This window comes from Grus americana, chromosome 2 (assembly GCF_028858705.1).
Source record: "Grus americana isolate bGruAme1 chromosome 2, bGruAme1.mat, whole genome shotgun sequence".
Classification (NCBI taxonomy): domain Eukaryota; kingdom Metazoa; phylum Chordata; class Aves; order Gruiformes; family Gruidae; genus Grus; species Grus americana.
This window is the reverse complement of record NC_072853.1, coordinates 90,677,242-90,704,305: the sequence shown is the minus strand read 5'-3', so window position 1 is coordinate 90,704,305 and position 27,064 is coordinate 90,677,242. Positions and strand designations below refer to the sequence as shown.

Here is a 27,064-nt window from a genome sequence, read left to right as displayed (position 1 = left end):
CTTCAAGGCTTACGGCACCAGTTACTTGAGCCTGAGAACGTGCCTTGCGTGGGGTCTTAACAGCCCCGCGTACCTCGTGGAGGCGGCTTTGGTGGGGGCGCGGGACACGCACAGCTCTGCCAGCCGCGCCGAGGAGGACACGCTGGGGTGCAATTATCCCTCACCCTGTGCCGAGAGGCAGAACAAGCTGCATTTTACAACCGCAGAGCCCTTCCCAAGGGCTCCCTGAGGGGCCCCCCCAGCGCCGCATCTTCCCTCTCCCCGCTGGAGGGGCCGGGCAGGGGTGCCCGCGGCTGCCGCTGCCCGGGCTGTTGCGGGGACGAGCGGGGGTGCCCCGGATTGCTGCCTCTCCCCGCCCGGGGCGGCGGGGGGTCCCGGCCCCGCCGCTCTCCGCCGGGCAGCCGCGCTCCCACCCGCCCGCCGCTGTCACGACGGGGCCGCGGCCGGCCCGGGGAGGGAGTGGGGGCGCACTGAGGTCCGGGGCGGCTCCGGCGCTCCCCGCCGCCTCGGCCCCGCCTCGGCCTCGCACCCCGGCGGGGCGGGGGGGGCGGGAAGGGGACGGGGGGCGGGGGCGGCGCCGGCTGCCGGGGCGAGGGCGCCGGTTGCGGCGGCGGGCGCGGGGCTGCCACCCCGCGGGCAGGCACGGCGGCGGCGGATGGCGGCAAGGTCAGTGGGCGCCCCCTCCCCGCCGGCGGGGCTCCCCTCCCGGCCGGACCCCTCGCGGGGGGGCGCCGGGCGATGCTCGTGTGTGGTAGATCCAGCGGCGGGGCTGGCGCTTTCCCTCCTCCCCTTCCCTGCGCGGCGGCGGGGAGCGGGGCCGGCGCGGATGCCCCCCGCCACGCCTTTCTCCCGCCCGGGCGAGGGGGAGACGCGGGTTTCGTAACCGACTGCCCTGCCTGGCCCCGCCGCGCACGGCTCGCTGCGGGCAGAGCAGGGCTCCGCTGCCGCCGCCGCCGCTTCCCGGCTCCGCCGCCGCCGCCCGGAGCTCCCCCCGCGGCGCCCGTCCCCCTGCGGGGAGGGCGAAACCAGGCGCGATGCAAGGTCCAGGTGATCCGCCGAAACGTGCGCGGGGCTGCCCGCTGCCCGCCGCGTCCCGGGAGGGTGGCGGGGCGCGAAGGTTACTTTGAAACCGGGCAGGGTTGCGCCTGCATCGCATCAGCGTTGTTTCAAGCGGAGGAGGGTTACCCTTGTGCTTCGTGAGCAAGTAAATGGAGATAACTTGCAGACGGGGTTTTGGTGGGGGTCCTTTGTTTCTGTTGGCGGTTTGGTGGTGGTTTGGGTTGGGTGGTTTGGTGTTTTTTTTTTTTTTCTTTTTTTTCCCCCCTTGATTTCCCCTCCCTTCCTTGTGCTGGCAGTTAGCGGAGAAGATATGCGGTAACTCGGGTGCTGTCATTAAGTGCTAGACATCTCGCTGGGTTTTTAGAAAACGGCTTCAATTTTTTTTTTATTTTTATTTTTTTTTTTTAAACCAGGCAAGAGGAGAGGCGTGAAGCCCCTTGCCCAGGTAGGAGCCCCGCTCTGCGGAGTGGCTGCATTCAGAGTTTGTTACGGCGTTAGATGCTGCCTCCCGGCTGAGGTCGAGCTGCAAAAACGTGATTTACGAACCCTGCCGACATCCATCACCCGAGCGCTTTGTTCCGACATGCCGTCCGGTGGAGGGACTTCTTCGGAAAGAGCTCTCTGCCTCTTCTGAAATGTGGATAGGCTTAAGATGTGTGGACTAGGCTATGAGCTAAGGAGGCATAAAGGGTGTGTGTTTGTGTAATAGGTGTCTGAAAAAAAAAAAGAGAGCAAACAGGCTTTTGATAAGGTCCCATTAATTGAACTATAAACATAGTAATTCCTCTGTTCTTGTTTCTTCGCTGAAACTCTTTTTCTCCTTCTTGCCGATGTGGTCCATGGTTTGCTTTTGGGGTTTTTTTGTTGGGGTTTTTTTTGTTTGTTTGTTTTGTTTATTGTACATTTCAGAGGTATTTTGATACAGATTTGCTTAGTTTTTGGGTCTGATTGAAGCCGTCGGAAAATACTTGTAACCTTCCAACTTCTGATGTATCTGAAGGTCCCGTTTTTAGCCTTTCTGTACCCAGGCTGGGGTCACAGGCCTTTCTGAAACGCCCACTGAGTCTGAACTAATGCAGAGCTCACGGCATGATAATAATAGCAATTTAGGGAAAAAACCTTCTGCTGGAAACACTATTCTTGGCTCTGTAACGGTGCGCGACTGGATTTCAGCTTCTTGTTCATTGTATGAGAAGCAGAACGTAAAAGTAGCCCTGGCCGGGGACTGCGGAGCTGGGACAGCCTTCTGCTGTTGCTGGCCGTGGCACTGGTGTGTCCGTGGCTGTCGGGATGGGGCTCTGTGGAAAATTCCCGCCACGCAGACGCTTTTGTTGACGGTATAGTTAAAAAGCGCAAACCTCTGGTTCAAACCTGTAAGGTCTGTCGGAGGGTTTGGACAGCTTGCCAGGTATGTGAAGACAAATGAAAAAGATGTTTGTTTTCTGCTGCTTGTCTGGGGGGGAGGAACGTTGGTTGGGCCACACCTGGTGGAAGTTTTATACGCATGTTATGAAGTCTCTTTGGGACCACTGGGCATTGTTGTGGAATATCCTGATTAGAAATGCCAGCAGGGCAATAAATATTATTTCAGCCTTAATATAGTGTGTTTAAATTATACATGCAAATGCAGTCACTCAGAATGAGTGGCTCCTCCAAAGATTTGCTATGGCTTAGAGCGCGCAGGGAATGGGCAGGTAGCCGCTTCTGGGCACTGGTCACCCTTCCCCAAGTGACTCACTTGGGCCTCCAGCTTTGCCAAAATCCCTGGGTATATTTTTGTCATACCTGTTCCTGGCTCTAGTTCAGGGTTCTCACCTTGACCCCTCAATGAACTGGAGCAGGAGCTCCATCAGCCACAGTCTGACGGAGGCTTCAGCACAGTTTTAACTTCAGTCATGTATATTGTCCCAGTGGAATTAAAGAGGATACTCACAAGCAAGCTTGCATGCAAATGTTTTAAACTCAGGGCTGCCTCTCGTAAGCTTTCCAGGGTGTGAACTGCACATCTTTTTTTACTTGTGTGGTGCTGAGAACAAATGCCATATCATGTCTGGGTTCAGTACGGAAGAGCTGAGCTTACTTAGGACTAGTACTGAAAGAGTAGGAGCAGTGGTGCTTCTCTGCTGGAGGTTTCTGGAGGATTAGTTTGCACTTGGGACCTGAAGCCTTGCTGGAAGCTAATGAAGTTTATACTCTTAAATGCTCAAGCCATCCTTTCAAGCAGAATTTAGTTTTCTAAGTCAGTGAAATATTTTTCAGACTGTGACCCCAATCGGTTGATGGTGCCTGGAGGATACAGGTCTAGAGGGATGCATGTGATCTAGATAATGCAGATGATGCCCTGATCAGTTGGCGTGACTCTGCCATGTGGTTTTCACCACGTGGGCGTTGACTTCGGGACCTGGCCTAAGGCACTGACCTTTTAAAGGGGTGGTCTTACATTGCCTTCTGTATACCTGTATTTATTTGTCAGCCAGTTCTGCAGCCCTTCTGTACATCAAGTAGCAGTTCAGGCAAGTAATTCCACTGTCTTGAGTGTGATTATTCAGCTGAGTAAATGGTGTACAATCTGAGTTCAAGGCAGTAGATTTTGGGTGTGACTGCTCTTTTTGTGGAGAATGTGGGAAACTAATTCCCAGAGCCTGGGATCCTGGCATGCCTTAAATTCTCTCCTGTTCTTAGCTTTGCCTCTATCCGGTGGGTGGGTGGGCTGGAAGAGAGATGGGAGGCTGGACTTTCCTGCCTTCACAGTCAGCAGCTCTTCCAGAGAAATTCCACAGCTGTTTCCGAGTCTCTCCAGAGTTGCCTGCTTGCTTTGCTGATGCTATTTTCTACACAAATAGGTTTTCTGCTGCTGTGCTGGCCTCTGCGAAGGGAGCAGAGGAGCCCGTGGAACCCCTGCAGCTCTGTAGCGGGGTCTGTCAAACCGAGGGGCATTAGAGGAAACCTTTCCAGCCCTCATCAGCACAAGCTAATTGTGCAGCATCTCCCCATGTCCTGGGCTAGCAAGGGCTCAGCAGTTGCTGGTCCGACCACAGCAGAGTCGACCCCTGCCTCAAAGGCACCCTCCTGGTCCAGGTGGGCAAGCGTGAGCTGAGGGACGCTGGGGATGGCGAGGAAAGAGATGCCGAAATCTCTGGGATGAGATCATCTCCAGGGTTGGGGCTTGTGAAACAGAGAGGAGTCCCAGCAGCTTCCACACTTAGAGCTGAGTAATAGTCCTTCAGCCCTGACAAGGCATTTCACCCCTTTCAGATGCAAATGACTTTGCTCTCCCTGTCTTCCCGCTGCAGAAATTACCCCTTCAGAGTAACCTTCAGATGTAAATGAGTTTGTAATTTGCCCCTTCCTGCTCCAGATGCATAAAAGCTGGGCAGTTACAGAGCTTAAGTGCAGTGTGTGCTGCGCAGCTCACACGCTTGATTGAGCAAGACGTCCGTTTCCTACGCCACTAATCTAACGCACCATGGTTTTAATCTGGTTTTATTTTATTTCATTTTAACTTAGTTTCCCCAGCAAATGAGTGCTGTCTTTCTCCTGCCCTTTGCATTTGGCCAGTTTCAACCAGATTGCACCAATGGTTGGCAGTCTTGAAGATCATTAATTTCCGACTTGTTTCTGTTAAGATTAGTGGCTGGCTGGGAAATCTTTGAAGCAGTGCTCTCTCTGAAGAAAAGGAGACTGTTATCAGTTATTCTCCATTCTGCCTGGTAGCAGCTGCCCGGCCAGGCATTGCATATGTGGTGGTCAAACTGCAGCACCTTCGTAGCCCTGGCCACCTGGCCAGGTGTGCATGGTCTCCCGGGCAGGGGTGAGTGTGGGGTAGTTGGAAGGAGCTGCAGATGGAGGGTCAGGAGAGCAAAGGACGTAGATCTCCAGCAGATGGGGCCTATTATGCCTCCTCGCAGCGTGGCTACCCTTTTGTTTGCCAAGCTAAAGCCACTTGAGATTTAGGAAGGCTGGCAGGCTGATGGCCATAGCTTGGAGCCTGCTTTCCTTGACCTCCAGGACACCTTGGGCTGAATGGAGGTGAGCATCGGAGCAGACGGGAACGTGCAGCCTGGACAGGACTTATGCAGAGGGGTGTGTGTGTGCAAACTGCAAGTGTGCAATGGCAGCGTGATTATCTGGGTGTTCGCTGGTGTGATGCTGTTGAATTCAATGATAATTTGACAGTGATGAAAAGATGACATTCAGTGCTGTACGTTTCTCCCAAAATAGCTTCTGTGAGCAAATACAGTCCCTCATTCCCATGCAGCCCCCTCCCCACGGTTACTTTAGACAGGCATGTACTTGGGCTGATGCAGTGCTGAGAGACGTACTTCTGTCTAGCTAAGCCCCTCAGTGCAGGTGCAGCTGGTCTGGCAGGGGTGTCTTAGGTGGTCTGCCTCAGAAATGTAGGCAAAACTATACTAGGAAAAGCAGTCTTACCCTCACCCAGGCTGTGCCTGTGCTAGACAGCTTTTCAGTATAGCTGTGCTGGGTGCGGTGGGCACATTTCTTCCAGATCTGGAATGAAGGAAGACGGGATCTGTTCAGGCAGCGGCATAAGAAGTGGGACCGTCAGGGTGTCAGGGAGCATCTGTGGGATGCACACACAATTCCTCAGCCAGTGCATGTTTTGCTACTCTCTCTGTTGCTGCTGGTCTTCAGACAATATATGCCTGTTGTCCTGGGGCCTACGACGTGGCTCTTCAGAGATTGCCAGTGTCACTCTCTAATGTCAGAATATTGTGTCACCCTTAGAGGGCCGAGCTGAATCTCAAAAACCCGTATGCCACTCCTTTTCAGACAGCTTGTGATGCAGCTAAGATCAGATGCATCTGTCAAGGTGAGATGAAGGGAGGAACTGTGTAGCTGGCTTACAGAGTTACATAGCTGGTTACGGAGGATGTGGCGCACCAAGCCATGCCAACAGGGCAAAGGGGGACGCTGTTCCCTCTCCCCCCACACAAACTCTGCCTGCTGGAGATGGAGCTGGGCACCTCTAGTATCCCAGCCTAATTCTCTACACTATTAGAGATGTGGCACTTAGTGAAGGAGAGCGTCCCTTCCTTTCCCCTCCACAGGCACCAACTCGTACCACTGGCAGCGTGGCACGGTAGGCGATGGTGGTAGCTAAGAACGGGCTCTTGGGCTTGGACCAGCCATCCCGTGCAGGTCCCTTCTCTGACGGTGCCGGGCACCTGAGCTTCGGTGTGAGAAATCCCGAAACAGGCAGTCGTGGGGTAAAATGCTGCTGTAACATTTCTGCCTGCTCTTGTTAAGTGTATCGTGCTAACTATATACATTTAGTGATGGTGCAGTGCTTTCTCTGTTAGGTTTTAAACCAAACTGAGCAGGTTGCATGCCGAGAGGGAAGGATTGCAATGCTTCCACCATCACGACGGACTTTTCCACAGTGGAGCTTTTCCAAAAGATGTGCACTGGAGAGAGCTGGTGTGGCCTGAGTGCCTGGGACGCTGCAGACTCTGACTGGCTGCATCTCAGGGACTTGATAGCTCCGGGTTTTGCAGGCTCTGCTGTCTGAGGATGGGGAAAGATGGAAGTGAAGCTTGCTTTGTTAGGAACAAAAGAGAGTGTAAAGCTTGGGGTAGTAGCTGCCAGCACCTGTTAGACAAGGTAAAAATACTACTTAAAAGACAGGGTGTGTGCATGTTTGCAAATGGGGGCATACAAAGACAAATAAGACTTTTTAAAAAGCATGAAGCCTACATAGTGAGCATGCTGTCAGACACACTGCCTCTTGCCAGCTAATATCATCCTCAAATAAAACAAGTTAGGTTGTTGCTATTGCAGCTGCTTTCCCTCATGAAGCAGGGTGAGCCAGACTCGTCTGACTCTGAGAAACATGTTGGCAATTTGCCTGAAGTCCAAGGCACACAGACTAATTTACTTAAAAACCCCAATATAACAATTATCATCCAGGATGAACACAACCAACCATAACGTTTCCTTGCAGTTGTATTTTCTATGACATGCTCTCAGAAGTTGCTCGTTGGCTGCATTCACCAGCAAACACAGCCTGGAGGTGTGATCGGCTTCTTCCTGAACAGCAGTGAACAGCAACAATTATATTTAAACAAGTTTTAATGTGGGAGGTAGGAGGGATTCAGCGGCTTGAGCAAAAGGCCGCCAGTGGTATCATTTGGGATCCAGGCCTTGGGAGCTTTCCTTCTGACCTTGGGCAGAGCACATCAGCTGCTCACTGCCTCCACTCTTTAAATCTGATCCGTTAACGATTCATTTCAGAGCAATTGATTGATACTGGTCTTGGTTTCCTCCTCTGAAACAACCCCAAAATCCCCAAATGTTTGTGCATGGAATTGGAAGTTTAAATAGAAAGTCTCCCTCTCTCCTCCCTGCTCTTTACCTCAGATAAAGGTGGAAGAAAAGGAATAGTTCACAGCCATCTGCTGGAGGCATCAATCACGCTGGGAGCAGAGTCTGCCAGTTGTTCCACACGTTATTAATGATGAAAAGATATAAACACATGAGCTCATGATTATGTTGCGTTTAAATTACTTACAAAATAATGACATTGGGAGAACAATGGGGTTACAAAATCAGGCGGACAAAAGCAAGGAAGTGCCAGGACTAACGTTGCATAGCTCCCCTTTGCATCTGCATTATGATACAATCTTTAATTCTATGATTGCATCATTTTTTCCCTTTCACAGAATCTTTCTTTCAGTGGATCGGTAATTACTGCATAATTAATTTTCTCTTCCCCACATTTACTTTCTGCATGTGTCTCCACATCTATTTATTTTACACCCCACCCAAACCTTGAACTGAGCAGTGCTGCTGATTCCTTCCCAGGGGCTTCGTAGACAGGGAAGTTCTTATTCTTGCAACATCTCAGGTACAGGTACTGTCCTCGTTTTCATAGCTGAGGAATGATGGAGGTAGAGAGCAAATAAAACTCAAATGATTGAAATGCCTTCAATTTTGGCTGCCTCAGAGAGATACTTAGGGATGATTTTATTTTTCACTCAGCACAGAATACCTGGCATGATGTAGCAGTTCATCTGCTGGAAGCACAAGGATGGTTGACCTCAGCTGTAAGTCTCAGCACTCTCGCAGGTTAGCCCTAGATGTCTCGGCTTTGCAGAGAGTGGGGACTGCCCTGTTAGGGGTCACCCAAAGGAAAACTGGTTTCAGGGACTTGCTGAGCATCTTACAAAGACTGTGGAGCTGAGAAAAAGGTAATTCCTGCCTGCAGGCAGTACGTCCAACTTCCTCAAGCAAGGTGGTTGTCTCTTTTTTTCTTCCTGTGTTGCCTTGTTCACTGATCTTTCTGACCTCCATTGAGTGAGGCAGGGTCTGAGAGACAGCCGTCACTTTTATCACACAACCCTATCTTTGTCCCAGAGCAGTTGATTTCCAGTACACAAATGATTTGTCATCATTATTAGAGACTGAATCAGTGCAGATGTATACAGGAGCTGGATGGAGGTAGTACGAGCAGTCTTCATTGTGGTACCTCTTTGGACTGCTCAAGTTTGCAGTCTTTGTATTAAAAATTTATCATGGCTGGGTTTTAATGTAATTTTCTAACTGTTCAAGGGGAAAAGGGAGAGAAAAACAAAAATCAGTCTTGTCACATGAAACTGCACAGTGACCTGGGTCATCCAGAGGGCATAGACCTTTGGACTGTAGCATTAATTTCTAACCCATGAGATAACGGCCTGCTTAGGAGCACTGTTTGCTGTTGATGGTGGTAGTTGCCAGAGCAGGGTGGCATGCTCAGCAGGTCATCTGCTGCTGTGTTGGGGGGTTTCACAGCCCAGAGCCAGCATACCCTCAGATCCCATTTAAGGATGGGGTGGGCTGGGCTCTGGTGCTTCCTGACTCCTCTCTGACTTGCTGGTGTCCATCCTGCCCTTCCCTCTGTGGCAGCCTAGTTTCTTATCCCCTTAAACTCACCCTTCCCAGCTCCCTCTTCTTCCCGTGCATCCCTAACAAATGTCACCTGCTTCTCCCCTTGCTTTCTGGTACAACCCCTCTAGCCTGTTCCCATCTTTTGTTACTAGTGGTGCCACCTATCATTTTCCAGAGGTCGCAGATCTAGGTACCCTGGTGGGGTTGAGTTCAGTCTTGATTCCAGTTTAGAGCTGTAATTTTTGCATGTTCAGACTGTAGATAAAGGCCATCTTGATACCTTTGAATGAAGCATTTTAGGGGATTCATTTTCCTTACTTTTAGTCTAGAGCCATTACTGTGGGCATCCTCTTGAGATCAGGCAATGGGTAAGCAGCTGCTTTAGGCCAACTCTATAAAAGTAGTTTGCACCTAAAGAATATGCTGTATTCTGGCCTGTTTCTCAGCGTTTCATTGTATGCAGTCTTGCTTGACCCCACCTGCCTTCTACAATTAAGCCTAGGTGGACGTGCCATTTTGTGGGGTTGAATATGAGATTGAAATTACATCAGTTCGTGGAAGAGTGAGGAAGACCGGCTGCTCATGTTTTTTTGTTTTCTGGGAATGAATAGAAACATGATAGTGCAAGCAAGAGTGTGCAGGTTCTAGAGGCTGGGCTTCCAGCAGAAATGCAAGTTGGTGCAACTCAGCCGCTTCCTGGACAAGTGATGTCTGTAGTCCCAGCAAGTCATTAGATGCTTTTGGCCTGCATGTCAGTCTTCTGACCAATTTACAGTCAGTTTCTTCCTACAGCTTTGTTCAGAGGAGGGGAGGGAGGTTAGTAAAAACCTTGTGCTACAGTAAGAGAGGAGGAAGCAGAAATTTCTGATTATGCTCAAATGAGCGTAACAGTTGGCTTTCTTTATGTACTTCAGGCTTTTTTTGTTTCATTAAACTAGATGAGGAAAAGTGGATGATACCAGCAATTGCCAACAAAATCCGGTCTTGGAACAGACCGGGCTGACCTGCAATGAAGCAGTCGGGATGAGAATTATTTTAAAGTCAGACTCGTGTTCTTAGGCATTTGTGATGTAAATCATGGCCATGATAGATATAAACCATGTCGAACTGGGTTCATAAAATAATGACAGAACAGAGTGTCTTAAAAAGTTTTGGATGACTCAACAGCTTGTACACCTTTACAAAATAATTAATAAGCCAGATGCTAAAAACTTGTACCAACCAATTCTCCCTGCATTACCACTATGTGTGAGTAAGTCCAAGAGCTAGCATTTGAGTACTGAACTTCACATATTTGAAAAGGAGAGAACTACTAAAAGGAATGTGGGACTGTTTTTCAGCTCTGGCCTTACAGATACTGGGGGGGCAAGGATGTGAGTCTGCGAAAGATAACTGGGAGAAATGGCTTGTATTGATGGAGAGGTCTACACATCTTTCAGAGAGGAAAAAAAAGTTTTGCGAATCAAAAAAAGATTGCGAATCTAAGAAATATTGCACATCACTGGCCTAGCCATCTCCTGCCTGGAAGGTGGCAGTGAGCTTGCATGCCTAGGATTTGATCTGAGTTTGGGTAGACTTCAGTTAATCCCTGACACGACCTTGTTCTTTGTAATTTGTGTGTGTTTATTTTGAGGTAAGCATATTTGGGCAGATCTTCAGGCACCATAAGTTGCTGTAGCTCCCCTGGGAAAGAAGCGGCTCCTCTGTGGGGTGGCCCCCGTGCTGGGTGTGCCCCGCTGGCCTCTCTCCACCCCACTCTGCCTCACCCTCTCCTCATCCTCGCAGCATCTGTGGTCGGATGCTGAGAGGCAGGGACAGGGCTTCGAAAAAGCTGGCTCAGCAGAAGAGGTGGAGAGCCAGCTGATGCCAGTATTAATATTCTTTCAAAACTGATGGATGAGACGATTATAAAATTGCAGAGGAAAGTGAAACTTAGCGGAATCCATGTTTTAATTGCATTCTGGATTTTTTTCAGCAGCCAGCTTCTGAGGTATAGGACAGAGCGAGCATTTTGTGTGAGAATGTTGATGTGGACTACACAATGTATTGTTTTTAAAGAAGGAAAAAAGCTTGGGCCAGTCTGTTTTCCACACACTGGCGCTCTCAGTCTTCTTTGGTTGCACTGTGTAGTAGCATGCTGTGTCCAGACAGTAAATCAGATCTGAAATACTGGCCCAATGCAGCTAGAGAAAAAAAGTCTATTGGAAACAGCTCTAGAGTTACCTGTATTGCTGAGATGCCCAAGGTTGTGAGTGGTACCTAGGTGCTGGACTTGTTATTTCCTCTCTGTGCCCTTCATCCATGTGGAGAGGAGTGAGGATGCTGGAGCTATTTGACTTGCAGTGACTGGCAGTGTGGGTCCGTGCTTCCTCCATGCCCCGTGCCACCCATCTGGCACTGACACCCACTTGCCTCTAACCTGGGGAAGATCCTTTCTCAGCTGACAAAGCCACCCGCTCAGTCTGCGAATAGCACTCCTAAGTGGATGGCCTGCCATGCAGTGGGAGCTCTCTTGCACTTCAATTTATACCCTTCCTTCTCGTTTTCCTTGCTATTACTCTTGTCACTGCTAGGGGGAATGCCTTCCTGGCCCTGGGGAGTGTCTGAACTGAATGTCAGGTGCAGACACTCATTCATGAGCAGGGGTGGAGGCTGCCTATGTGCCTGCACCCACTGGGGCTGCTTCTGACCCGGTCGGGTCCATAGCTGGGCTGTTGTCACTGGTACAGCTCCCTTAGCCTCATGAGTCTGGGTTTTGAACCTTGCAGTAAAGCAGACAGGACACATGATATGGAGGACTCCCTATCCTCTCTCCACCCGGCTGAACGCATCGACTTAAGGGATAGGGGGCAATGGTGACAAGTTCCTGCCCGGCACAGCAGGCATGTCTCCTCTGTTACTACCCCATCTTCCCAGGTAGCCTTGCATAATAGGTACAAGGCTCTGCAAGTGGAACTGAACAACGACAAGGATGAAATTCATCTAGGTTGGAGGTGTCGCTGATTTTAAGTCAACCTACACTTTGCATCAAAACTGTTTCCATAAAGAAAAAAAGACAGGTCATTCTCATAGGACACTCTTTCCTGAGGGGAACAGAAGGCCCAGTGTGCAGACTGGACCCACCTCTTGGGGAAATCTGCTGCCTCCCTGGGGCCCAGGTTAAAGATGTGAAGAGAAGGCTTCCTACCCTGGTGTGGCCTTCAAATTATTATCCATTATTGATTTTTCAGGTAGGCGGCAATGAAGTTGCAACAAGAAGTCTGAGGGCAATCAAGAGAGACTTCAGGGCCTTGGGACGACTGGTTAAGGGATCAGGAGCACAAGTAGAGTTCTTCTCTGTCCTTCCAGTTGCAGGGAATGATGAGGGGAGAAACAGGAAGACCCAGCAGATCAATACTTGGCTCCAAGCCTGGTGTCACAAGCAGAATTTTGGGTTTTTTGATCATGGGTCAGTCTACATGATACCAGGCCTGCTGGTGACAGATGGGGTACACCTGTCCCAAAGAGGGAAAAGGATCTTTGCACAGGAGTTAGCAGGGCTCATTGAAAAAGTTTTAAACTAGATTTGAAGGGGAAAAGGGAGAACACCAGGCTCACTAGAGATAAGCCTGGGGGCGGCATGCCAATGTTTTGCAGGTGGTGTGCTAGCGAGATCCTTTGGTCTGCCATTTTAGTGGAGGTAGGGAATGGAGATCCATGCAGCAAAGACTCAACAGTTATCGATGTGTTAAAAACCACGGAAGTGCCTTAGAATGGCTGTTGATCCTGCCAGCTTTTCTGGGGGAGAAGCCTTAATTCCTGTGTGACCAAACGGAAGTGCATCTACACCAATGCACGCAGCCTGGGCAACAAACAGCAGGACCTGGAAGACATTGTGCAGTGTGAAAACTATGATACAGTTGCAATCACAGAAACATGGTGGGATGACTCACATAACTGGAGTGCTGCAATAGATGCTATGAACTCTTCAGAAGGGATAGGCAAGGAAGGAGACGCAGTGGGGTAGCCCTGTATGTTAGGGAGTGTTTTGACTGTCTAGAGCTTAATGATGGTGACAATAGGGATGAGTGTTTATGGGTAAGAATCAGGGGAAAGGCCAACAAGGCAGATACCATGGTGGGATGTTGTTATAGATCACCCAGCCAGGATGAAGAGGCAGACAAAATATTCTACAAGCAGCTGGGAGAAGTCTCATGATCACTAGCCCTTGTTCTTGTGGGGGACTTCAGCTTACCATATGTCTGCAGGAAATACAATACAGTGGAGAGGAAGCAATCTAGGAGGTTCCTGGAGTGTGTGGAAGATAACTTCCTGACACAGTTGGTGACTGAGCCAACTAGGGAAGGTGCCCTGCTGGACCTGTTTGCGAACGAAGAACTTGTGGGTGATGTGATGGTTGGAGGCTGTTTTGGGCATAGCAATCATGAAATGATAGAGTTTTCGATTCTCGGAGAAGTAAGGAAGGGGGGTCAGCAGAACTGCTATCTTGGACTTCCGGAGGGCAGAGTTTGGCCTGTTTAGGAGACTGGTTGGCAGAGTCCCTTGGGAGGCAGTCCTGAAGGGCAAAGGAGACCAGGGATGCTGGACATTCTTCAAGAAGGAAATCTTAAAGGCGCGGGAACAGGCTGTCCCCATGTGCCAGAAGAAGGGCCAACAGGGAAGAACACTGTCCTGGCTGAACAGAGAGCTTTGGCTGCAAGTTGGGGATGGGGGGGAAAAAGGAGAGTTTATGGCCTTTGGAAGAAGGGGCAGGCAACTGGGGGACTACAAAGATGTTGTTAGGTTATGCAGGGAGAAAATTAGAAGTACAAAGCCCCACTAGAACTTAATCTGGCTACTGCCATAAAAGACAATAAAAATATTTCTATAAATACAATCATAACAAAAAGAGGGCTAAGGAGAATCTCTGTCCTTTATTGAATGCAGGAGGCAATGTAGTGACAAAGGATGAGGAAAAGGTTGAGGTTGGTACTTAATGCCTTCTTTGCCTCAGTCTTTAACAGTAAGAGACCAGTTATTCTCTGGTTACCTAGCCCCCTGAGCTGGAAGACAGGGATGGAGAGCAGAATGAAGCCCTTATAATCCAAGGGGAAATGGTTAGCGACCTGCTACACCACCTAGACACACTCAAGTCTATGGGACCAGATGAGATCCACCCAAGACTATTGAGGGAGCTGGCAGAAGTGCTCACCAAGCCACTTTCCATCATTTCTCAGCAATCCTAGCTAACCAGGGAGGTCCCAGATGACTAGAAGTTAGTAAATGTGACATCCATCTACAAGAAGGTCCAGAAGGAGGATCCAGGGAACTACAGGCCTGTCAGTCTGACCTTGGTGCTGGGCAAGGTTATGGAGCAGATCATCCTGAGTGCCATAACATGGCATGTACAGGACAACTAGGTGACCAGGCCCAGTCAGCATGGGTTTATGAAAGGCAGGTCCTGCCTGACTAACCTGATCTCCTTCTGTGACAAGGTGACCCATTTAGTGGATGAGGGAAAGGCTGTGGATGTTGTCTACCTAGACTTTAGTAAAGCCTTTGACACCGTTTCCCACAGCATTCTCCTAGAGAAACTGGCTGCTCATGGCTTGGATGGGCATACTCTTTGCTGGGTAAAAAACTGGCTGGATGGCTGGGCCCAAAGAGTTGTGGTGAATGGAGTTAAATCCAGTGGGTAGCCAGTCACAAGTGGTGTTCCCCAGGGCTCAGTATTGGGGCCAGTTCTCTTTAACATCTTTATCAATGATCTGGACAAGGGGATCGAGTGCACCCTCAGTAAGTTTGCATATGACACCAAGTTTTGCAGGAGTGTTGGTGTGCTTGAGGGTAGGAAGGCTCTACAGAGGGATCTGGATCGATGGGCCCAGGCCAAGTGTATGAGGTTCAACAAGGCTGAGTGCTGGGTCCTGCACTTGGGTCACAACAACCCCATGCAACACTACAGGCTTGGGGAAGAGTGGCTGGAAAGCTGCCTGGCAGAAAAGGACCTGGGGGTGTTGGTCAACAGCCAGCTGAATATGAGCCAGCAGTATGCCCAGGTGGCCAAGGCGGCCAACAGCATCCTGGCTTGTATCAGAAATGGTGTGGCCATCAGGACTAGGGAAGTGATTGTCCCCCTGTACTCACCACTGGGGAGGCTGCATCTCAAGTCCTGTGTTCAGTTTTGGGCCCCTCACTGCAAGAAGGACATTGAGGTGCTGGAGTGTGTCCAAAGAAGAGCAACGAAGCTGGTGAAGGGTCTAGAGCACAAGTCTTACGAGGAGTGGCGGAGGGAACTGGGGTGGTTTAGCCTGGAGAAAGGGAGGCTGAGGGGAGACCTTATCACTCTGTACAACTCCCTGAAAGGAGATTGTAGCCAGGTGGGTGCTGGTCTCTTCTCCCAAGTGACAAGTGATGGGACAGGAGGAAATGGCTTCAAGTTGTGCTGGAGGAGTTTTAGATTGGGTATTAGGAAAAATTTCTTCACCAAAAGGGTTGTCAAGTGCTGGAACAGGCTGCCCAGGGAAGTGGTTCAGTAACCCTCCCTGGAGGTAAAGACGTGTAGATGTGGTGCTTAGGGACATGGTTTAGTGGTGGACTTGGCAGTGCTAGGTTAGCGGTTGCGCTCAATGATCTTAAAGGTCCTTTTCAACCTAAATGATCCTATGATTCTCTCCACAGTCTCCTTAACCCAAACATGACTCGCCCTAATTGGGCCTGTTTTGAAAAACTGCACGTGTAGGTGGTTAAGAGGAGAAAGTGTCAGCCTTTTGCTTCCTCCTGCTTTCTCCGTAGTCAAAAGCTGAGAAGACACCTTTCAAGATGTTGCTATTCAAGAGCGTGCTTTTAATTAAAAGTCCGAGTCTTACGACGTCCTGGCATCTTCAGCATATGAACCTTCTGCTCCCATCAGCTGCAGGTGAAGTTGTGTAAGAGGAGGTATGCTCAGGGGTTTGGAGGGCTGCCCTGTTTCTAAAAGTGAGTAATTTGGGGTGGAGATGGTCTTCTGCCTGAGTGCTTTAGCATGCCTATTTTCAAGCTTGGTGCCCTCCACCTCTCTCATACCTCCGTAAGTATTTCTGGCATCCGATCAGGCCAAGATGAGCACCCCTCTTTTCCCTGTCCTGTGTCCCTGGGTTAGCAGCTACAATCCTCATGGTGAGGTTTAGAAATCAGTTCCTCTTGCTGTGTTGCCTGCTCTGGTGTGGGCTGGTACTTTAATGGCTTCAAGCTAACATTAGGGAAGGTAGCACACCAAAGAGCTCCAGGACTGCTGCTGCGAAAGGAAAAGTTTCTTACGTTCTCAAAGGCGGTGTCCTCACAGGTGGTAAAACAGGCTTGTGAGATGTGGTTGCGATCCCTGTGAGTTCCAGAGGCGTCTTAGCTGAGCAAGCGGCAAGTGCTGCAGGTGAACAGCGGATTAGGATGGCCTTTTGATATCCTAAAGGACCTGGAATCTTTGCCGCGCTTACTCTGAAAACATACTCTGCTTTTCCAGAAGTGCACTGTTTACACACGCACAAATGTTGAGATTTTGCAGCGTATGTGCTTGCGGTTGCTGTGCTTTGGGCACAGCTGGTAATGCTGATAGGGGGATTTCTATTATACAAACACTTGCTGCTTAGAAGGTAAAAATTTGCTGAGAGTGGCATTGGAAGCCCAGCAATTCTCCCTCCAGCGAGGAAGGGAACTGCCGGTGGCTGAGCTGTGCTCAGCAATGTGCACGTGCCCAGTCACAGCAGGACCCCGGGTTCCGAAGTGCTGGTGGTGTTATTTGGAATATTTAAATTCCTCAAGCATTTTTTCCCCTAGCAATACTTGCCAAATATTTAAAAGTAAATGTGCCTTTAAATTACATGTGAAATTTACATTTAAAATTTAATTTACATTTAAAATTTAAAAGTAAACCTGAATTATGCTATTTTGCAGATGCTTGGGAGCTTGTTTTCTTCATTCTGCCACGGTAGATCTGTTAGCACCAGTGACTACAGCTACAAGTTGCTTGTCCAGGTATAGCTTGTCTTTGCTTTTGTGGGATCCAGACCTGTTTGGTATTTTTTGACTTGATTGTTGCAGGATTTCCTTTTGTTTGCTGCACTGTTCTGTATGCCAGTTTCCCTGTACGTGTTACGAGCACTGGCAGTATGGGCCTGATGCCAAGGGTAAGGGGCCAGTACAGATACATTTCTTTTGATTTTGGAAGCTCTTGCTGTCCAGACTTCCCTGGCAGGGTGGTAATGATGTTTCACAGAAGAATGCCTTTCTCATCATTGGATTTCAGAGTGCTCTAATGGGGTCCATCGACAGCCCTAGTCAGGGCAAGCGACGCACCAGGGCCAGCGTCCATCCAGCAGCAGGAGGTGGGGACAGAGGCGGGGCTGGGGACATGGCTGCGAGCGTCAGCCTGGGGTCCATCCAGGGACAGGGCTGGAGAACAGCACTGCTGCGGCATTCCTGGCGCAGGGAGTGATGGCCTTGGGGGGGACTAAAATGAGATCCTGTTTCTATTTTTTAAGTGTCAATCCAGTGCTGTAGCCATTCTGCTGTGTTGCTTATTCAGCATTTCGTTTTAGGAGGCCTGAAGGTATGTTGCTGTAGCCAAACATCACCTCCTCCATGAGACCCCTGCATTGACAGTGTCTGGCTGTTTGCTGTGTGCTGGGCTAGGGACAGAAGTGCTTGGGAGCCGGTACAGTAGCCGAGGGTTCGCTTAGGCTCCCGATACCTGGCTGCGCTCGGCAGGCTGCTGTCCACTGCCACGAAGCGTGATGTATGTAGCGTTGTCACGCCGAGGTTATTTCAGAGGGACCTGGCAGCTTTTGCACCCAGGGCTGTGCAATCTAAAGGCACGTTGTTTAAGTCAGAGAAACACTTGATGAGGGGCCAAGATGGTTATTTGCATTACTGATGACATGATTAGGAGACGGTGTTGTGGTTCTCATTAGAGACCTGCGGAAGATTGGGATCAAACAGGCAGGATTTGTGTGCATGTGTAATTTTGAAGCCTGCTGCTCAACCCCCCATTTGTTGCCTTCCACGCTGTCAGTGGGGAAGGGAAGGTGGAAAATGCTAATTGTGTCGTGCGCTCTCAAATGGAAACAAAGGCGGCTGTTGCACACTTTCCACAGAGGCTCGGACGCTCCTCGGTGCTGGTGTTGTCACTGTGGATCAGCGGCATACGTACTGCAGGGCCACTGTAGGAAGAGTGCACGGGGATCTGATTTTCATATCCTCTGAATGTCAGTTTAGAACTGATGATTGGCTTCCTTTGTATAGAAATATTCTTATTTTTATAGGTGAAATCAAAGGGCCAGGCTCTTTGGTCCAAAACTTATTTATTCTTGGTATTTGTCACATGCTTAGCTGACTAAATTAGTTCAAATGGAAAATGCTTTTTCCCAAACCAGAAAACTTCCACCAAAAAAATGTATTCCACCCATTTTTTAATTTAAAAACAAAAGACAAAAAGATGCCTCTTCTCTGCTTCCTTCTCTCACCCTTTTCTATGTTTCTCTTAGTGACAAAATGAGAAGAGGAAAAGGTTGAATAAAAAGTTTTGTATGGACACTCACACATGTATGTGTGGAGGAAAAAACAAAATATATGGATATTTTTTACTTACCAGAAAAAGGCTAGTGAAAATCTGTGATTTATGTAAATTTACTTTTATGAAAAAGATGCATTTAGCAACTTACAGTAACTTTGCAAGTTATTCCACTTTCTATTCTGGTGGTACATAAACATAGACTTGATTCTCCACTTTCTTGCCCTCACTTATGCTTTTCTAACTACGGCACCGTTACATTGATTTAAAACTAGCCTAGAGTATTGCATAGCCATGTCCAATTATTTTTCTTTGGCTCACTAGCTTTTTTTTTTTTTTTTTTTAATATTAGTACCACATGTGGTGGCAACTCCTAGCTCTGAAGTGTACTGTGCACTTCCTTGAGTGGCCTGACCTGCCTTCTGCTTAGCTGTCCCTGCAACACAGTTTGAGAGCCTCTCTTCTCCATGTCGTTCGTGACACATGGGTCTGAGCAAAAGCCAGCGACTGCTTTCAGAAGTCTGAGGTCACCAGTGTGATATGCTGCATACTCTTGAGATGTATCAGCTTCCCCCTTTTGCAAATCAAATCAAAGAGGGTAACGCGCAGATCCTGTTTTATTTCAGCATGGCTTGCTTATTCAGTGGAGATGACGTGAGAAACACGTGCAGTCATCCCGGTAGATGAAACCATCTTTGTGTGTTTCAGTAATGTCACACATGACAAAAATTCTGAGCTTTTGTGTGAAATAAATGTATCTCTCCCAAGAGAGGAAATTCCTTGACAGTACTTTTAAAAGCTACTAGGAAATTGTGGGTTAAATAACTGCCTCTGTGACCACATTAACATTTTATTTTCTTTTCTTGCCACTTTGGCGATTGCAGGCAAGATATGCAGGCAAGAAGCAAAAAAAGAAAAAAAAAAACAAACCTAAGATAAGGGAGTAGTTTGTTTGTTTGGGGTTTTGTTTGTTTTACTTCTTTAGTGGATTTGTCTTGTCTGCATCTGATTTCCTGGCAGTGTTTTGTGACCTCCAGTGGATCCATTAGTGTTCTCCATTTGGAGCCCCCTGAGCAGGCAGAAACCTACAAGCCAGAGCACCAAAAGCACTGAATTGCCCCGAAGGAACAGCATCTTGCATCAGCTCTTCCTCTTTTCTCCCATGTTGGTAAATGTCGGGGGGAATTGTTTAAACCAGCTGAGCTTTACTGCAAAAGAAAAAAAAAACAAAGTAACACCAAACCTTCAGCGTTTGGAGATGATTACAAAGAGGATTGAGCACTACTATTCCTCCTCAGAACACTCTTGCATTCATTGCTGGCCTTATTTTAATATATTTTTAACATTTTTTGAACATCAGCTTCATCTGACAAGAACTGTGATTTGGTTGTAGAGCACCTAGGAAGTGGGGGTTATTCTTGTGTGCCAGGATACATGCACTTAGACTCTGGAGCAGGAATATTCTTGGAATATTCTTGAACTGAAAACTGGGAGTCACCTAGGCATTAGCTGAAGAAGAAAAAGTCTTCAGCCATTGCAAAAATCATAAACAGAAGAAATACAAGTTGCAGTTCTTTAGTGCTACATAAAGTGAAACTGCTAAACAAGTTTCTTTGTAAGCAAACTACTTTGTGAACTGCATTGTATTAGGTTTTTTTTTTGTAAATGTCTCTATTTCATCAGCTCATGTTCTAAGATAGATTGCTGGCACCTTACCTTCTGCAACCAAAAAGCTAGAAGAAAGGTTTGTAGGAGTAGCAATTTCAGGAGATTGCTTGGAATCTCAAACTGCTTATTAGGTTTCTTTGAATTATCGGGTGATGTATTTGGTACCTGGTATTTTATTTCAGAAGTACATAATGTAAATAAATTTGATTAGAATAGTGCTCATACACTTTCTGTCAGTCTTGGCTGGATTTTCTAGCTTGGTAAAGCACAAAACTCCAGGTATTGGCAGAATCTCTTCCTGTGAATGCCTTTCCTGTGAAAAGGTAGTGCAAAATAGTTCTCTTCTAGCAAAGGGAAAGACTGCTAGGTGTGCTGCACCTCCCAAATCCGTAGAGGTCTCTGTGCCGCTGTGAGGATGCATGTACATGATTTAGCCATTCCTTCATCACAGCTTGAGTCCCTCTTTGTGCCTCAGTTGCAACTGCATGGCCCGCTTACAGATCTCACACCACTAGAGGAAGGCAAACGTAGCATCCACCTGCCCTTACCTGTTGAGAAAGTGCTTGGCATCTGTGAGCACAAACACCATCTTGCAACCCTTGCTCTCCCCAGGAAAGCTGATGCAAATCAAAAAGAGCGGGAGAAGCAGGGTCCTGCAGTCCACGCATTGTCGGCTTCCTAGGGCTTAAGAGTGCGGTGGATGTTTGGAAGCAATGAAAACAGATGGTCATGTGCCCAGTGCAAGAAATTATTAACTCCACCGTATTTATTTTCATAGTGAAATTGCATTTTCACATCTCCATGAGAGATACTTTAGTGGGATACAAACCCAGCAAAGCTTTTTTTTTTTTTTTGTTTTGTGGACATAGTGACTGGTGGGTTGACCCTGGCTGGAGGCCAGGTGCCCCCCAAAGCCGTTCTGTCACTCCCCTCCTCAACTGGACAGGGGAGAGAAAATATAATGAAAGGCTCCTGGGTCGAGATAAGGACAGGGAGAGATCACTCACCAGTTACTGTCACGGGCAAAACAGACTCAGCTAGGGAAAATGAATTCAATTTATTACCAATCAAATCAGAGTGGGATAATGAGAAATAAAACCAAGTCTTAAACCACCTTCCCCCCACCCCTCTCTTCTTCCTGAGCTCAACTTTACTCCCAATTTCTCTACCTCTTCCCCCCCAGTGGCACAGGGGGACGGGGAATGGGGGTTGTGGTCAGTTCATCACACGTTGTCTCTGCTGCTCCTTCCCCTCAGGGGGAGGACTCCTCACACACTTCCCCTGCTCCAGCCTGGGGTCCCTCTCACAGCAGACAGTCCTCCACTAAATTCTCCAACACGAGTCCTTCTCACGGGCTGCAGTTCTTCACAAACTGCTCCAGTGTGGGTCCCTTCCATGGGGTGCAGACCTTCAGGAGCAAACTGCTCCAGCGTGGGTGCCCCATGGGGTCACAAGTCCTGCCAGCAAACCTGCTCTGGCGTGGGCTCCTCTCTCCACGGGGCCACAGGTCCTGCCAGGAGCCTGCTCCAGCGTGGGCTTCCCACAGGGCCACAGCCTCCTTCGGGTGCCTCCACCTGCTCCAGCGTGGGGTCCTCCCCGGGCTGCAGCTGGGTGTCTGCTCCACCACCAACCCCCATGGGCTGCAGGGGGACAGCCTGCCTCACCATGGTCTTCTCCAGGGCCTGCAGGGGAATCTCTGCTCCGGCGCCTGGAGCACCTCCTCCCCCTCCTTCTGCACTGACCTTGGTGTCTTCAGAGTTTCTTACATCTTCTCACTCCTCTCTCTGGCTGCAGTTGCTCCTGATGGCATTTTTTTCCCCCCTTCTTAACTCTGTTATCCCAGAGGTGCTGCCACCATTGCTGATGGGCTTGGCCTTGGCCAGCGGCTCCTTTAGGAGCCGGCTGGCATTGGCTCCATTGGACATGGGGGGAGCTCCTGGCAGCTTCTCACAGAAGCCACCCCTGTAGCCCCCCTGCTACCAAAACCTTGCCATGCAAACCCTATACAGTGACTTTGGCACAGATGTGATGAAACTAGCTGCTCTCTTGATGAAAACACGCTGAGCTGGTAATGCTGCAGTTTTGCATCTTCTCTTAAGGAAACTTGGTGATGCGACTATGGTGGATGGAGGTCATATTTCTTACACTCCAGATTGGCATTGCTGTGCAGGAAAAGATATGTTGGACAGGCGTAGCTTTAGCAAAGTTTCATGACCATGATTTCAGAGTGAACCACAGGATTAATAGCTACCCAGAAAATAGAGTATTATTTGATGGAAATTTGATTTCACTTTTTAGTGACTCAGGAATGTGAACACTTAAGATTTGAGTCATGTTTTTTAATGGTGTTTTAACAGGACTTTCAAAGTTATGGGTACATTTCATTCCGTTCAAATTAATATGCATGTAAAAGCTTGAGAGGACTGAGTCTGTTTGTGCTTGTGAATTGGGCAGTTAGAGGCTTGGCCGCCTGCATCTTGTGTTTGCATGCAAAACAATTTGCATTAGCAGTAGAGCGTTCCTGGTGCATATAGTGGGTGTTACAACTAATCTGCATGCAAACAAAGTAGGTCTGGGAAATGTAGTTAAGACCAGAGGCTGCTAGATTGTGTCTTGTCTTAGAAACAGAAGGGGAAAAAAAAGACGGAGCGGAGATGGTTGGGGTTTGCCTGGTTATTGTAGTTAGGGTCCTGTCTGCTTCAATCAACGCAGCGTGCTGTTGATGTTAGAGAATTATGCAGGGCTGTGTTTCAACTGGTCTCCAAAATGACTCAGTGTAAGAACTGACAGTGAGGTCATGTGGATTTTTTTTAAAGGACCTGTTGGACTAATTAGGCTATGTTCTGTGGCTTAATATTAGTTAAACATGCCCAGAGTTACTGGTAAGAGTTCAACCTTTCATTTTCTGCTGGAAGCAACTTCCCTTAAAGATTCAGAGATGTACAGCAGTTGTCATTAGAGATTGTAACGTATTAAACCCCAAAGCACTGTAGAAATTATGGGGGAAGGAAAGAAGCTGCAGAAAGTCAGAGGGGAATTAATTATATGACGAGGACCACGTTGAACAAGCAGATGGCTTAACACTCAGTGTCGCAGGGAAAAGATCGGCTGTATCAGTGTTCAGTAACTACTTTCACTGAGTCTGTTCGTGTGCATATAAAAAATATATATATGTATAAATTAGTGGCTGCTGTGATTATGTGCAATGGCTTATTATGTAGTTGTTTGAACAAGGCAACAGAGAAAGTGAGACTTCCAGACTCTTATTTCTTTTGCTCATTATAAACATTCAGTTCCTCCTTCTCCACCTCCGGGCACTCCAAACATTGCTCACCCGTTATCTGTATTTGCCCTTGCTTCCTGCTCGCTCTCTGTCCCTATCCACTGTTTCCTCTTTTTCCTGCCCTGGCCTCCAGCTCCTGTGGGGAGTCCGGTGGCTTTTCTCCTGCTGCTTTCTGCATCCTCTCCGTACTCTCTCTAATCTTCAGTAACACAGATGTAAATCAGGCAGATTTTTAGTTTTCCCTTAATTTCTGTAGTATATGTAAGTTAGAAGGATTTTTTTTTTAATTAAGAAAAGGCCTTTGTCCAGTGTTCATTTCCAGATACTGTAAATGATGGCTGGAGACCTTATAAAGAGAGTATTTCTACAAGGAAACTCTCTCAGTATAAATCTTACCAAACTTTACATATCTGAAAAAGTCTTCATCTCTTGACCCATAATTCCAGAGAGGAAATTTTATTGAGGTTCAGGCTCTCAGGTTTCTCAGTGTCCACTAAGGAGAACCCTTCATCTCTTTATGTACTGTTGGTGAGGCCGTGCACCTGTGGAAAGGCTCTGTCTATCAAAACTGGGCCTTTGTACCGCCAGACCGTGGGGCAATATGATCAGATTAGCCAGGACATGCACTGGGGTGTTTTTAGTGATTTTTGCCGATTGCAGGAAGTCGGAGGACTACCTGACTGGACACAAAGTCTGATGGGCAAATGTATTTAAAGCAGTGAAAAGAGTTTGAAGCGATGCTGTGTTGTATCCCTGTGGTATCTATGAATAAGCATTGGGGTGCCTCAAGACCAGCTTTGCTTTTGTGTGAACGATGGCCGTGTGCTGGCAAAGGTTAAAGGGTGGCATTGCAAAGCCTGTCCCAGCATAACATTCAGCTTGGTGTTCTTCCTCCAGTACAAGACTGGCTATTTTTTCTGGTTTTAATCCAGAAAAAGTAGCCCCCGTCCTCTGTGAGCCACGGGATGGTTACAACGTGCATGTCATACATGACACGTCCCAAGAGCATGGCGTGCCCTGCTTAGCAGTGGTGGCCAGCGTGGAGTCCAGAGCAGTTCTTTCCCTTTGAGCTGTGTCTGGTGTTGGCACAGCCTAAGCTAAACTTAAGCTGCTTGAATACTGGCTTAGCTAACTTGTTCTCTGGGACTATTCAGCCTTCCCAGTCCAGGCAAACATCACTTCATTCCCCCTCTGCAAAAGCTGTTCTTACTTCCTGCTTTTTTTTCCCTTTTCTTTTTTTAATTTTCTTTTTTTTCTTTTTCTTCCTTTTTTTCCCCTTTTTTTTCTTTTTTTTTTCCCCCAGGGCTAACAACTCTCAGTGGCACCTCCAGTAATCTCCGGTAACGTTTCATTGCCATGCAAAAGGAGGAAAGCACTTTCACAGCAGCCAACTTCAAGCAGAGAAATTTATATCTGTGAGAAGCATATGTACAGAACAGCAATTACTCAGATCATCAATATTTATACAGCAGATAATAGTCATCATGGACAAGATGAATATTGTCACAACAGCAATAGCTGTTGGGGGGGAATGCAAAATATAATCCCTACGTTTCTTTAAACGGGATAATTACTTAACTTTCAAGTGGTTGGTGAAAATAGTTTAGAGTCTGAATTAAATATTCAGTGCGAGTTCACCTGCTTCTAGAAACTAAAGGAAATGCCCCGCCTGCCTACTCTCCTGTCACACAATGAAAGCTGTCTGGGATGTCGTTCTTTACATGTGCCTTTTGCTGAAGGCAATGCTGGTCTCAGTCACTGAATGAGGAATCATAAAAAATAACAAAAAAAAAAATCAAATTTACTTGTTTTGAAAGTGAATTTTTATTACGTCTGCTGTGGATGGACATGTGTTTGTGGTTGAGATGGAGGCACAGTCGCACATGCTTTGTTTTTAAAAGCCGTACCCCAGTGTCCAGTGGAAGGTGGCCGTCCTTAGGTCAGGTTTTTTACCAGAGCGTTCCAGCATGCCGCCCACTGGCTGACGCAACGCCGGTTGCCTTGGCGGTGCGTGGCTGGATGGGCAGCCCAGCAAGTCCCCGTCCCAGCTCTTGCTCGGCAGCTGGCCGAGGGACAGCCCGGGTGGTGGCTTCCTGTTTGCACAGGAGATGCAGCTCCTGATTTCTGCAGAGAAAACAGCTCCTTCCACCCACCCTTTTTAACCTTTGTATGGCGGCATGAGTATTTGGAGGACTTACCTTCGCTGGCAAGAAATCTGCTAGGTTGCCCTGTTTTTGAAAAGTATTAAGTCAAAAACTACCTGCATGCGAGCTGTTTGCTACACATAATTTACTTGCTGACTTTTTTCTTCTGGTTGTTAAATGCCTCTGAATAGCTCCATTTTTTCTTTATATACTGACTGATTCTTCAGATACGACTATCCAAGTATGTGAACCCCTGCACCCCCTCGACTTCTTTCACTTGAGGGGGAACAGTGGACAGGAGCATGTGCATGCAGCACTTGATGTTCAGCCTTGAGCTCAGCTGGGTTGGCTGTTATTTGCAACGTCAATCACACAGCTTGAAGTTTTCGAAACACCAAAGCAACTCAAGAACATTTTCAACAGAGTAGATCCACAAAAGACCTTAAGTACTGCAGTATCAAACTTCCCGGCACCATATTCTATGGGATGCTGATAACAAGGTCTCTTGTGCAATGCTGGGAAAAAAGTTGGCCCAAGAGTTGGATTTGCAAAAGCAGCATCCCAAATAAGGAGACAGAGGAGCTGGCTACAAGAAGGAAGAATCAAGAGGAGGTCTTTTAAGTCGACAGCCTTCTTTCTGTTCCAGGAAAACATGCTGAACTGCTCCTTTTTATTTCTTTCTGGAGTTAGGTACCTTCTGCTGACATGTAAGCAGTGGAGGAGCTAGCGGTTGCCCTGTCTCAGGTTTGGTACTCGGCCTGAAGGAAGCTAGGACTGAGCTGCCACCTTTCTCTGGCACATTCGATGTGGTTCTTTTTCTCTTCATAGGTAAACCCATTAGACTGCCTGGATTCTAGCTCTTCTCCAAATGAATTTTTTATATAAAATAATTAAACATTCATTGGAGCAGGGACAGGAACCCAGGCCTCTGCCTTCCCCTCATATTCACTTTTCCTTTCTGACCTGAATATTGAATTGTGCACTTCAAAGTGGAATGGGGTCAGCAGGAGGCATTGGTGGAGCTCTGCTGAGCTACTGAAATTGCTGGTACTTAAAACTTTCATCTGGGAGAAGGAAAAATAATATTATCATTTTGTCAGATTCACTCTTAGTAAATGAAAATTTCCTTCTTCCATGAGCATACCCAGGTTCTTGGGTGGGTTCACTGAGTCTGCCACTGGCATGTACTGGCACGTAGCTTGGGGAAGTCCTGACCCTGTCATATGCAGATCAGTTTGGATGGAATGCATGTTTGAAGCTAAATTTAGGCGAGCTTAGATCTTCCTGATGCAGGTGAAACTGAGATGTCTAGTAATGGCAGTATTAATACTTCAGATGCTTCTTCCCAGTGCATAACTCTTTGTAGAGATGCTTTCTAAGTTGCAGATCATAGACTCAGTATTGCAACTTCAAACTTTTTCTTAAGTAGTAGCCCCTAATTTTTTTACTGATGGTCGTTTAATCTTTACTGAGGACTTAAGCTTGGAGTCAACAGACTTACTG

The 27,064-nt window shown here is 47.9% G+C and overlaps 1 protein-coding gene across 11 annotated transcripts in view; it reads left to right on the top strand.

Annotated features, from left to right (window-relative positions):
- Positions 1 to 576: 576 nt before the first annotated feature.
- Positions 577 to 27,064, top strand: part of RNF152 (ring finger protein 152) — a 51,102-nt gene continuing 24,614 nt past the window's right edge. The window contains exons 1-2 of one of the 11 annotated variants that reach the window (XM_054817649.1): positions 584 to 666; positions 16,852 to 16,932. The gene's annotated coding sequence lies outside the window, so the exon portion shown is untranslated. Of the gene's footprint in view, positions 1,205 to 1,472; positions 1,505 to 15,715; positions 15,842 to 16,851; positions 16,933 to 27,064 lie in introns of those variants that run through there. The other 10 variants (XM_054817652.1, XM_054817658.1, XM_054817650.1 and 7 more) reach the window with 10 other exon arrangements.